The sequence below is a fragment of the Typopeltis vanoorti genome, chromosome 4 (assembly GCF_054136105.1).
Source record: "Typopeltis vanoorti isolate ZY-2024b chromosome 4, IOZ_Tvanoo_1.0, whole genome shotgun sequence".
NCBI lineage: Eukaryota > Metazoa > Arthropoda > Arachnida > Uropygi > Thelyphonidae > Typopeltis > Typopeltis vanoorti.
The window spans coordinates 88,363,752-88,377,051 of NC_143552.1; the positions used below are offsets into that span (position 1 = coordinate 88,363,752).

At 36.4% G+C, this 13,300-nt stretch overlaps 1 protein-coding gene across 2 annotated transcripts in view; it reads right to left on the reverse strand.

Moving 5' to 3' along the window:
• Window positions 1-13,300, reverse strand: part of LOC150107481 (nucleolar transcription factor 1-A-like) — a 554,391-nt gene that overhangs the window by 466,918 nt on the left and 74,173 nt on the right. Inside the window, exon 4 of one of the 2 annotated variants that reach the window (XR_016548245.1) lies at window positions 3,802-3,893. The exons of the other annotated variant lie outside the window; for it this stretch is intronic. The gene's annotated coding sequence lies outside the window, so the exon portion shown is untranslated. The remainder of the gene's footprint in view (window positions 1-3,801; window positions 3,894-13,300) is intronic. 2 annotated transcript variants of the gene reach the window in all.

Genomic DNA, 13,300 nt, shown 5'->3' on the forward strand with positions numbered 1-13,300 from the left:
AGACTTCCTTTGGCGTGCCTGCTCAGCTAACTTCTTTTCATAATTTGAGTTTGCCTTCCTTACCATGCTGGTCACCTTTCTTTCCTGAAATTTGTACAGTTATGAGCTTGTTATTCACTTTTCTCCTTATATAACCTCCACAAAATTTTATTTTTTTGATTCTCTTGCTTAATGATACTAATCATCCATCTAACTCCTACCTTTTATTAAACTTATGAAGAAGCTTACAAACAATTACAGTGACAAAAGTGAATCTCCTTCATAAACTAATCCCATTAAAAAAATTCACATCACAACCAGTCACAAGAATCTACTAAAAACTCACTTTCACATCCACTTTACTAAAGTAACCATCACTTGCAGTCTTCCAGACCAGACATCTTACTCCTGACAGAAACTGAGATTGCAGCTACATCTACTGTTTAACCTCCAATGCCCAAACCAGAGGATGGCTAATTTAGAATCCCCTGCTTTAGACCTTCTTTAGATAAAGGTTTCCTTTCCCAACTTCATAACATTTACTGGTCTCCAAACACTGATAACCACTCAAACCTTTCACATTCCTTTCCATGAAACTCAACCATCTGCAATCCAGCTATCAAAATAGTTAGATCATCTTCCTAGATGACCTCAACATCTATAATCCACGCTGGCTCCTCTTTTCCAACAATACTGACCAAGATGGATGAGAAGCAGAAGTCTTTGCATAATGACATAATACAAATCGAACAGCTACCTACTCAAATGCCTGATAACCCACTTCACTCTGCAACTACTCTGGATCTCTTTTTCACCAGTTCTTCCAGAGATCACCTCTCCTCTTGGCAACTGAGACCACAATCTTATATAGGTCTCCTCTCTCTCTCACAGAACACCCTTCTCCCAATCACTCCCAACCTCACATCCTCCTGGCACTACAAAAATGCCAACTAAGATGACCTCTGGAATTTCTATGACTCCCTTCCTTGGGAATGGGTCTGACTACTGCTTCCGCTCATCTCACTCTAACACTTGCTGTGAATGAGTCACAGAAATTATTCTCACTGACATGAAGATCTTCATCTTCCCTTAAACCTAAAATCCTCATCCACTTTCAAAGCCCTCGTTCCACAAAAAGTGTATCAAAGTAGTCAAAGAAAAAAAATTCTGCTTACTGCAGGTGGCTCAGATTAAGAACTCCAGCTACATACTTTGCTATACCAAAGCATACAAATCAGTCATCAGCAGATCCAAATCAGACTAAAACCTGGTTTTAAAATCTGGTTCCTTGCTAAGGCTATTGGACATAACTGCTCGCCTGCACTCCCACTTAACCCAAACATAAAGCACACCCACCTCCTACTATACTTGGGAATCCAAGCATGGTATGTTCCCTGCAGTGTTCCAACAAAATAACAACAGAAAACTACTAATATTGACTAATTTTGACGGTAATATATCAGAACACAGAACGATAAGTAAATAATTATTTATTGACTTATTGCAGATATTTTGCTGGTGTTATAACCAGCATCTTCAAAGCACAAAACACAGTTTGTCACAGTACGCGAGACTACAACAACATAGTGTAATGGGACTAGTTTGAAAAATTGTAGCAACACCACAAAGACTGAAGTCCTAATTAAGTGCCCTCTATGTTAAAAAAAAAACAGAGAGAGAAAGCAGGTACTAGTTATGTCTTACGATGACTGTCTCCCAAATCTTAGGAAAATTTATATAGCCATATTTGTTAAGATTCGGAGTATGTTTTAAGGCTTCTGTTGCTTCTAAGAACAATCTCTCTAACTTGTAAAAGCTTCTGTGCAGTACTTTTGATTTCTTCCAGTTGATCCTGTGTGCAGGGGTATTCAAAGCATGGTCTGCTAGGCCCAACTTGCCATAGCGAAAGTGCTGGATGTATCTTTTATGTTCACTGATGCGGATGTCCACAGTTCTTCCTGTTTGACCGTAGTAAGCTTGATCACACGAGCAGGATACTTCAGAACACAAAACTGTGAAGATGCTGGTTATAACACCAGCGAAATATCAGCAATAAGTCAAATAATTATTTACTTATCTTTCTGTGTTCTGATAGATTACCTTCAAAATTAGTCATACGATGAACGCATAAGCCTTTATACACGTAGAAAACTACTAAATAACTTGGACAGTAAAAAGTCTTGATGGCATCTGTCCAATTGTTCTTAAACACTGCTCCCTCCAGAGCTAACGCCTATCTATGATCTATTATAAATAGTTGGTACTTATCCCAATCTGTGGAAGCAATCTCACATCCATCCTATTCCAAAAAAAAGGGAAATAGAAGTGTACTGTTAAATTACCGACAAATTGCCACGAACTCACTCTGCTCCAAAATAATAGTGAAAGTCATCAATACCCAACTACTCCACTACTTAGGGCCCACCAATTAATCAATGGTTTCTCCAAACCTTTCCATGACATTTGTCATGGAAAAGTTCGGAGAAACGTGCTGTCACTCTTGACATTTCCAAAGCTTTCAACTGTGTCTGGCATTGAGGCTTGCTAAACAAATTACCATCCTTCAATCTCCCTGTCACCCTCTGTAATAGGGTAGCCAGCTTTCTTTCCATTCTCTGCATGTCATGGTAGATGGCTCCTCACTTTGAGCTTCACCACCAATGCCAGAGTGCCTCAAGGTTCTGTCCTATCACCTCTTCTCTTTCTCCTGTACATAAATGACCTACTCACAATCACCACTAATCCTATTGACAGTTTTGCAGACAATAGTCCTCTCCACTCATCCTACTCATTTGACAAATCATGCAGTAATCTGACATTTCAGGCTACAAGATCATCTACAACTAGTGCCTTAAACGGTGATTTACATACTATCCTTCAATGGGATTCAGCACAACCAAAACACAGTCTTGCCTTTCTTTCAAAAAGAGATCTCAGCTCAACTACAATTACCCTCAGAAATACACAAATCACTAGACAGGATTAGATCTTTCTGCATGGACTAACATTTACCTCCAGTCTCTCCTGGCATAAACACACCGGATCAATAGTGTCCTCAGCATCCAAAAAACTAGGCATTCTCTTTTGCTCAAAATGCTATTTTATATCCAACCAACTCTTAACTATATACAAATTCAAATCTGCCCATGCTTAGAATACTGCTCATGTGTTTGGGGTGTTGCAGCTAAAACTTCCCTTAAAATCCTTGATACTGTCCAGAGGTGAGCAATTAAAATCACAGATGCTTCCTCTTTTTAAAGTCTAATATTGCTTTCTTCAGATATCCTTTAACTATCTTCCATGCACTAATAATATCCTTCCCTTGTAAATTCTTATGACAAGCAGCCTCCTAAGCTTGCCATAGTTATCTATGGTGTACTTTTCCACATAACCCCTTCTTAACTGAAAATTCAACAAATTTCCAACCTTCTTAGGTAAGAATGCATGATCACCCACCCAATCAGAGGTGGCGTTGGTTACACTGATTATAAACAGATCTTCTGATTCTGTGACCAGATCCAATACTCTTATAGACAATCATTATATGAATACAGACATTCAACATTAATTTATTTAATTAATTGAATGTAAACTTCGATTTTCTCCTTCTAATTATATTTCTTTTGTTAGTGCAAAAGATATTGCTAAAAAAAGGCAAAATTAACTCTAATTTTTCATTGATATAGTTGTGTACTGTTTAAATATCATGCTGACATGTAGTATCAATTTTTTAATGAAGTGAATTCATTTTATTTTAAGTTTGTCTATTCAAATAAGTATAAACATTTAACGTGCACATATGCTTAAAGTTAAAAGACTTACTTAATTTTCACTGAAAGTGCGAGTTTTTTCTGCTTTCAAGTAAAGCTTGTTTGTTTGTTATGGGATTTAATGCAAGGACAGCTATAGTCATACTACTCCAAAAGCACATGTAATAAATAAGGGACTTGTATAGGTATAAAAACTATATATATATATATATATATATTTATATATATATTTGTTTGTTATGGGATTTAATGCAAGGACAGCTATAGTCATACTACTCCAAAAGCACATGTAATAAATAAGGGACTTGTATAGGTATAAAAACTATATATACAGGGTGTTCGGGATAAATTTGACAGTTTCGTAAGGAAAAAGAAAATCTTCTTTGTATCTATTAAATTTAATGAATTGACAAAAAAACATTACAGGCAGAGTTAATTACAATACTATCAACAAGATTTACTCAAAATAACCACCATTAGCATCGATCACAGCTTCAATTCTGCTTCGGAACCTCGAACAGGCTGATGCTACAGTCTCCCTGGGAAGGGCCGCAAAAACTGTTTTAATTTTATCCATTAACTGGGCTTTTGTATTACTGGAAGTGCGATTGGTGTCTTTTTCAACTGCGCCCCATACAAAATAATCCATGGGGTTAAGGTCTGGGGAGTTTGGAGGCCAAACATTTGGACTGGTGAAGTCGTAGAAATTTTCAGACAACCATTTTTGACTTTTCCCAGAGGTGTGGCAAGGGGCCGAATCCTGCTGCCATACATACGGCCTACCATTGGCTACCCTTGTTATCCAGGGCTTGACTACAGTTAGCAACTCCACGAACAAAGCCCGAATTCCAATGCCAGGGTTCTTCAACACCTGTTCCTGCAGATTTGCGAGGAATTCTGCTGTACGAACGCAATCAGATCGTCTGCTAGGGATCTTTCTTCTTGCTACATCCTCGTAGTCACCATTGCAAGTCTCTAGTTCATGCCTGATTGTTTTTACTGTATTCAGGGAGCATTGGGCAGCAGTCGTAATATCCTTATTTTGATGGCGGGCACGAATCATCATGATACAAGTTATTCTCTTCCATGATTCAGGTGGGTTCCAGCTATCCATCCTTTCTGACATCTTGTATATGAATGAAGAAGGGTCCAAACTTTTAAATGAAGAGAAGTGTGTGTTAATACATGTAACTTACGGAAAAATATAATTAATTATAAATATGTCAAATTTATCCCGAACACCCTGTATATATATATATATTTAAAAACTATATATATATATATATATATTTAAAAACATTTTAATGACTAGAACTGAGGTTTAAATAAAAAACTTTAATTACACTACTAGTTTCGTCTAAACTTAGACTTCATCAGGTGTGAGATAAACATATAAATACCAGTAACCAATCTAAAGAAATTGGTTTTTTAAAACACAGAGTAACGTATCTAACACTGAAAAGAATAAAGGCTAGAGTTTAAATTGAACAATGAACTCTGACTGTATCATTATGCACATGCATGTGTACAAGGTCTCAAGAGCACCAATATTGAATCGTAGAACTGTGAGAGTCTGGCAGGCTGTAGCTTAGGTTGTTATTAATATGGATGGGATTGATAACTATCTCCTTAGATTCTAAAATTCTTCTCTCTAACTTGTCATGACATCTGTGTATGTTGATAGTTTCATCCCAGAGTATCTGATGTGGAAAACCTTCATCATTTGAGTTCACTGAAAATAACACATGAATTGACAAGGCACCTGGCTCGAGGTCTGTTGTAGGTAATGTCTCTCGTGTTCCTCTAACTGGAGTTCGATAGATTTCTCTGTTTGTCCAAGGTATGACTTACCGCAGTTGCAAGGAATGTTATCAACACCAGGATATTTAAGATCATTGTGTTTTGTTTTAAGACAACTTAAGATGGAACAAAGTTTAGGTAGGGTTGTGAAGAATGTCTTGATATTATATTTCTTTAGAATTTTAGCCAATTTTGGAGATAAAGAACTGATATATGGCAAGGAAATGCTGCCCTTAGAAGTAGTGGTGTCTTCATACTGTTGTGGATGAGGGTTATACAGTAATTTGTCTACAGTTTTCTTAGAGTATCCATTATGTTGAAATGTAACTTGAAGATGATTAAGTTCATTATGAAGTTCCTCTTCATCCAACAGAACCGACCGAGCTCGGTGACCTAGAGCGGAGATGATACCCAACTTCTGTGGAGTTAAATGGTGTGAGTTAGCATGAAGGTACCTGTCTGTATGTGTTGGTTTTCAGAAAATAGAAAATTTGAGATGTTCAGCCATCTGGATTACTTTGATATCTAAGAATACGATATAGCCATCAACTTCCAATTCAGATGTGAACTTAATATTCGGGTGTATATCATTCAAATGTTCTTGAAAGAGTTTGAGGCTATCTAGACCATATTCCCAGATAAGGAAAACATCATCGATGTAGCGAAGCCATATCTTTGGTTATAGAGGAGAAGATAAAATTGCCTTTTCTTCAAAATTCTCTAGATAAATGTTGGCAAGAACAGGAGACAAAAGATTTCCCATCGTCAGTCCTGAATTCTGTTTATAAATTGAGTCTTCAAATTTAAAATAACCTGAGTTAACGCAGTGCGACAGTAATGCAAAGATCTTCTTTGAAACTTTGTTCTTTAAAAGAATAAGAGCTTCTTCAGGGGAACATTAGTGAATAAAGACATTACATCAAAACTAGCCATAATATCCGAGTCAGTGATTGAAAGTTTTTAAGTTTTTTTATTCACTAATGCTTGGTAGAGGATGAAACATGATTCATCACTCCATAATAGCTTTCCAAGCTGTCCCATTGTACATGTTCTTTACAACACTGAAGAGTAGAGTGTATGTTCGTTGGTTTCGGTAAAGTGGGGCTTGCATATTCCCCATGTTGTAAGCCTCAGTTCTAAATGCTTTCGTGCAGATTCATGTTCCAGTCAGTGCCTGGAACTCTGCATTCAATGTGTGTGAGCCGACAAATGGCAGTTTCAATTATTATCCTACATAACACCTAAGGTCATGTTTGGTGAGTGTGGTGGGTCATCCATTATGAGTAGCACTTGTAATTGACTCCCAGCACTTCCATCTCAAGTATGGGATCGTTGATTATTCACCTGAGATGACCCAAGTTGTCAACAATTTGCCGGACAGATAGGCCTGCAACATGGCATCTTAAATTAAATTGCAACAACTGGAATTTATCCTGCTGGAAAAATTAAATTATTTTGAGTAATATTTGAATAAGGACTCTGCATTTTTGAGAGCTCACATTCTCTAATTTATGCAATAGTCTTCCATGCTGTATTCTGTCAAAAGCCTTAGCAAAAAATCCAAAAGTAACATAGTGTATCCATTCCCGTTGTTTAGATAAATGGTAACATTATTATAGAATGTGAGCAAGTTGCTAAAACATGACCTTCCCTTAGTAAACCTATGTTGTTCATTGCAAAAGAGAGATTCTCTGTCAATCCATTTCTGAATGCGAGCTCTAACCAACTTCTCCAAAATCTTCACCACCACTCCTGAGATACTCATTGGTTGATAGTTAGATACATCAGTCTTTGTGCCACACTTGTGAACTGGAATTACCATACATTCTTTCCACTCCTGTTGAATCTTCACTGTTCTGAGACTCAAATTATATAGCTTGGTTATAGGAATAGCCAGTTCAGCTGAACACACTTTTTCAGTAACCATGCTGATATCCCATCAGTCCCTATTACTGAATTCTTATTCAGTTTGTGCAACGGCTCTAATAGCACCTCCTCATAGATCTGAGTTTCTTCATCCACTGAAGAGGTAGCAGTGAATTCAATGTTGCAAACACCAGGTTTCATTTTTTTTTTCAAGAAGAAAAAATATGAAAAAAATATTTCAAAACAGCTTTAGATTTTCTAATGAAGTCGACTGATAAGTTCAAATCTGAGAGTTTTACCCGCTTCTGGATTAATCTGTACAAAAATTAGTCTGATTTGGGAACTAAAACCTGCTACATGCTAATTTTAAAAAAATAAAAATAAAATACTAAACAAAAAAACAGTTTGTGGTTTATTGAGTTATGTATGTTTGTGTTTTTCTTATATTGCTCCCACCCACAAAAGGTTATTTTGCAAACCTATAGCACATTTTGACACAATGGGTGGGTTAAAGGATTTTTTTCTTTTTTTTTTATCAATTTTACAATTTTTTTTTCATTATCATCTTCAAATTCCTACCAAGTGCCCTCAAGGGGTTTACAGGATGTGATAGTACTACATGAAATATTTACATCATTACTAACTTCTTATCTACAATTTTCCTCCAAATCAGTCTGTTACTTGTCAAACTCCAACATTATCAAACCTTATATTTCTATCATCTAAGGAACTTTGTTTAGCAATCTTTCCTTGCCCATTCTGTTTAAGTGACCATACCACCTTAGATTAGCTCTGCTAACGCATTCCTGGATGCTGACAATGTCAAGTTCTTTCCTAATATCCTCATTTTTAATATGATATTGCCATTGATGCCATCTGTTCATGCCTCTAATCTTTCTCAGGACTCTCATATCTGCGGTCTCTAGTCTTTGGTCAGGTGTTTTACTTCTAACCCAGCTCTCAGATCCATAAGTTAAAATTGGTTTGAACACAGTCTTGTATATAGCTCATTTAGTGTTCCGACTAATTTCTCTCTTATTCCATATGAATTTATTCAATTGACTTCCTACCATACCAGCTTTGTTGATTCTATTGTCTATTTGCATATTTAAGTTACCATCTTCACTAAATATCGTGCCTAAGTAGCTGAAATGTTTTATTTGTTCAACAGGTTCTCCGTTCACAACGCAGTTGACATTTTCAACAATTCTGCCTATTTTCATTGTCTTTGTCTTTTTATTGCTGCCTTCATACCATATCTATTACAACAGTTATTCAATTTAGTCAAGGAATCTTGCAGACTTGTAGCAGATTTATTTAGAAGTATAACATCGTCCGCATAAAGCAAATAGCTGACATTAACATCTCCAATTTTGATATCATGTTTAATACGACTTTCCTTCATAATGTGATCCATATAAATAATGAATAACAGAGGGGCTAATGTACATCCTTGTCTCACACATTTAACATTAAACTATCTTCCTGTACTTCCTTCAATTCTAACTGCTGACTTACAACTCAAATAAAGACTAAGTATTGCTTGATATAATGCCCCATTGACACCATATAACAATAGCGTATTGAATAGCTTCTCTGTTGGCACCTTGTCATATGCCTTTTCCTGATCGAGAAAACTTAAATATAGATCTTTGTTATATTCCCATGCTTTCTCAACTATTTGTCGTAAAGTGAAGATCTGATCCTGACAGCCTCTATTTGGCCGGAATCCAGCTTGTTCTTCACCCAGCTTTTCTTCCACAATTCTTCTCAACCGTTTCTCAAGTATACTTGCATAAATTTTGCCAGGAACACTCAGTAGGGAAACACCTCTGTAATTCTCACATTCAGTTTTATTTCCCTTTTTATATATGGGTACTATGAGAGCTCTACTCCAATCATCAGGAATTTGTCCCTCTGTCCAGGCCTTCTGAACTATGCAGTGCAGCCACTGTAAGACTTTTATACCACCATACTTCAGCATTTCTGGTCAAATATCATCTACTCCTGCTGCCTTTCCACATTTCAAGCCTTTGATGGCTTTTTCCACTTCAAGTATGGATATGTATTCCTGACTGTATGCCTGTTGAGTGTTTTTTTTACCACTGTGCTATCACTTTTCACTTCATTTAGCAATTTGTCAAAGTAATTACTCCATACTTCAAGGATATCTCCTTTTACAGTACTCTTTCCTCCATATCTAAGCTTCTTCAACAACCTCCAGAATATCTTACCACCTTAAAGATAACAAGCTATTTTATATGTATATAAATATAAACTTGGTTATAATCCATTTCCCAAGTAAGCAAATAGACAAGTAAGTCAAGTTTGCGCCTGTCTTTGTCTTACGCAACTCCATACGTAGTGCAAGTCTTACGCAACTCATGGTAAAGGTGGAATAAGCTCTGATCAAAAAATCAAAATCTCTGATAAAAATAAACAAAAAAACTTTCTACATCTTACCACCTTCTTGATATTTATTTTCTATGTTCTTATCAAAGTCCTCCCATTACTTTTGTTTAGCTAGTTTTACACAGTGTTTAGCTTTCTTACATTTGTCTCTGTATTCTCTAAGAGCACAAGCTGACTTATTTGACAGGAACTTTTGATATGCTTTCTTCTTTTCCTTCACTTGCTCTTTAACTTCCTGCGTCCACCATGGAGTTCTGATTTTTCTATCCTTGCAGACAACCTCACCACATGCCTCTCTGGCTGAATCAATCAGCGTTTTCTTCGAAGCTTGCCACTGAATCTCCAAGGTTTGGTTCCTGTTCTCAAACTCTTTCATTTTTTCTTCAATAATCTTTGTGTATTTTAGTCTACAGTTCACATCTGAGAGCTGCTCAACTTTTATTTGCTTTAAAACTTTCTTACATGTTATTCTTTTCAATATGAAATTCAATTTTATCCTGCTCAAGACTAAATAGTGATCACTTCCAATTTCAAATCCTCTGTCCACTCTGGTGTCCTGGACCAGGGAGAAAACATCACTATCAACAATAACATAGTCAATGAGACTTTTCTTATTCCTAGCCTCTTCTCTCCATGTGAATTTGTGCACATTTTTATGTTGGAACATGGTGTTAGTAATAACCAGTCCATGTCCTGAGCAGAAATCCAACAGGTATTTGTATTTGCCATTATTATTTGCTTTGCTCTTTTCTCCAAATTTTCCCAAAATATTTTTGTATGTCTGACAATCATTTCCTACTCTATTATTTAGATCCCCAACAAGGACCAACTTTACCTTTTTCATTGTGTCAGTTGCTTTTTCTAAAGCATCAAAAAATTCCTCCACTTCTACCTTAGTAGAACCTTCTGTGGGACCATAGGCACAAATAATTCTCATTGTGCAGTTCCCCATTCTCATATTTGCCCACATTACTCTACTTGAGACTGATTGCCATTCAAGAGGATTAGCCTCATATTTTGTGTTGAATACTATGGCTACTCCCTCATTTCCTTGATTGTCATTGTCTGAATATAACATTTTTTTGTATTTATTGCTCAGAAAGATCTAACCAGTTTTTGTCTTTTTTGTTTCAGTCACCCCTATTATGTCGATCTGGTACTTATCTAATTCCTCAGCTAGCTCCATTTCTTTGCCGTTCAGGCTTCTTATGTTGATAGTACTGATCTTTAACTCTGTTGATGTTGAGTTAGGGTGTGTTTTCAGATCTGTTCCAGTAGCTGACTTTTCGCTGTTCGACCTGGTTCCCTGTCGAAAACAACGGGGGCCTTGTTTAACCGGGCAATGCCCCAGCCGGCATGAAATTTTGTCATGTTGTACCATCATTTTGTATTTTGGTTTAAGCCAATAAGAATACAATTTGGTCGGCTAAATCCCAAACTGCCATCCCATCCTCGTTCGTTCAGTATCCAGGTACATACCCAATAGGGTGCTCTACGAGAAGGTGGGGGATTGGACATTAGGTCAGAGGCCCTGGTCAGTTCTCCGCATTCCTTTAAAGGCTATGTGGAGGTCTTCTCTCAGATATATAGCTTTGACTCTTAAGCACCCCTTAAATAATTTTAAAATAATTTTTTTATGGGGCTCTGGTCTCACACTGGATGAGAAATTCATCTCCCACCTAAAGACAATCCCAAAATCCAAACCCATGGTAGGATTCAAATCCGAATTTGGTTAGAGAGCGGGTACACTATCCACTCGGCCAACCAAGCTGGCAAAATGAAAGTTCCGTGTGAATACACAGACTTTCTACCATAAGTATAATTATAAAATAAACTAGATTTCATTTGGTAGTAAATACAAAGATAATGAATACTAGTTTCATTACTAATACTTGGATTAAAAATACATAAAAATAAATAGAATAAAGGCAAACACGAACTATAAACATTACTAAAAAACAAACTATGTAGGACCATTATGATATAAGCTGAACCAAAATCACTTGGAACATAGTAGGTAGCATGAGTTAGCTATTGTTCAGCATTGTGTGCAGATGGCTGAAAAGTTGAAGTCTGACATATGGAAAGATCTGATAATCTGATAAGCAATTTCAAATATCATCCTTGGTTTTTATTAAGTGTACCTTGTGAAAAGATGACTACAGTATATTCTTTTATGTTTCAAGCAGCAAAGTTGTTTTCTATGTAAGGCATGGAGCTCTTATTCCACTCAATGTTGGGGGGGGGGGGGACAGGCCTGAGTTGTTGTTTTTCTTTTCTATTGTTGTTGCTGATATCTCCAATGTGTTCTTTCTCTTATTCCAAAACTTCTAGATATCTGGCTATGTAGGAAAGACTACAAGAACATGGAATATTATAGATTCCTAAGATGTTTCTAGAAGAGGTTGTAGTCTTCAGGTGAATAAAGTAAACCTCATTCGGTCAAAACAGACTTAAAGCCACCCTGATGTAATGAGCTTTGAACAGACTAGCGATCTTGATAAAAAGTTTACCAATGTAAGGATGGACACTGAGGTCATCTAGTGAATGTCAAGATTTTGCTGTAGAGTATGATTAGAAGAAAGCAATTTGTTTGAGTTTCTGTGAATATCTGTTATGAACAAGTAGTTGAAATAGAGTTTGGACTTAAGTTTTTCTTCTTCTCTTGTGATACTTTTTTTTTTTTTTGAGTGAATGTAAAATACCTAGTTTTTGTGACACATGGCACAATGAAGATGACTGTAGTAATAAGTAGGCTTACGAGATAGATACACCAAGTGAAAAGCCTTTTTCAGCATTTTCTTTTTTTTTCTTTTTCTAATTAAATCATCTAGGAAGAAGAGTTTCCTTCTAGTTCCAAGATATGTTTTATTTTTTGGTGGAATGAGTTGATAGATGAAAGGAAATTGTGATACTTTTATGAAGGAGTCTGTATGTCTGATATGGTTCTTTAGTAGATAAGCACAGTGCTTGGATAAAATAAGTCAGCAGCACTATATTTCCAGATGATGTCATCTGCATATCCCCACCAAAGTGAAGGTTTACAGTTTGTTGATGTGAGTAAATATTTTTCCAAGTTTTCCAGGGAAGAAGGCTGTCCATTGCAATTCTGGAAAGCTGCTTGAAAATTTTTTCATTCTATCTGAAAAGTTGAGAGGTATCAGAAAGGAACAGATCGTCTATAACTTAAGTTCCAGAACTTCATCTACAGGAACACTAGTGAACAAAGCAACATATCTAGACTAGATATTACAGTTAATGCCCAATAGCACAATGGAAATTTCAGATAGTTTTGGAATCAAGTGTTCACGGTTCTTTATAAAGGAGTCTGTATGTCTGATATGGTTCTTTAGTAGATTAGCACAATGCTTGAATAAAATATATGTAGGTGAACTAACACCATTCACAATCGGCCTAAGCATGGAGTAAAGGGTGCACTAATTTCAACTTTTTCTTAAGATCAGAGGGCCAAG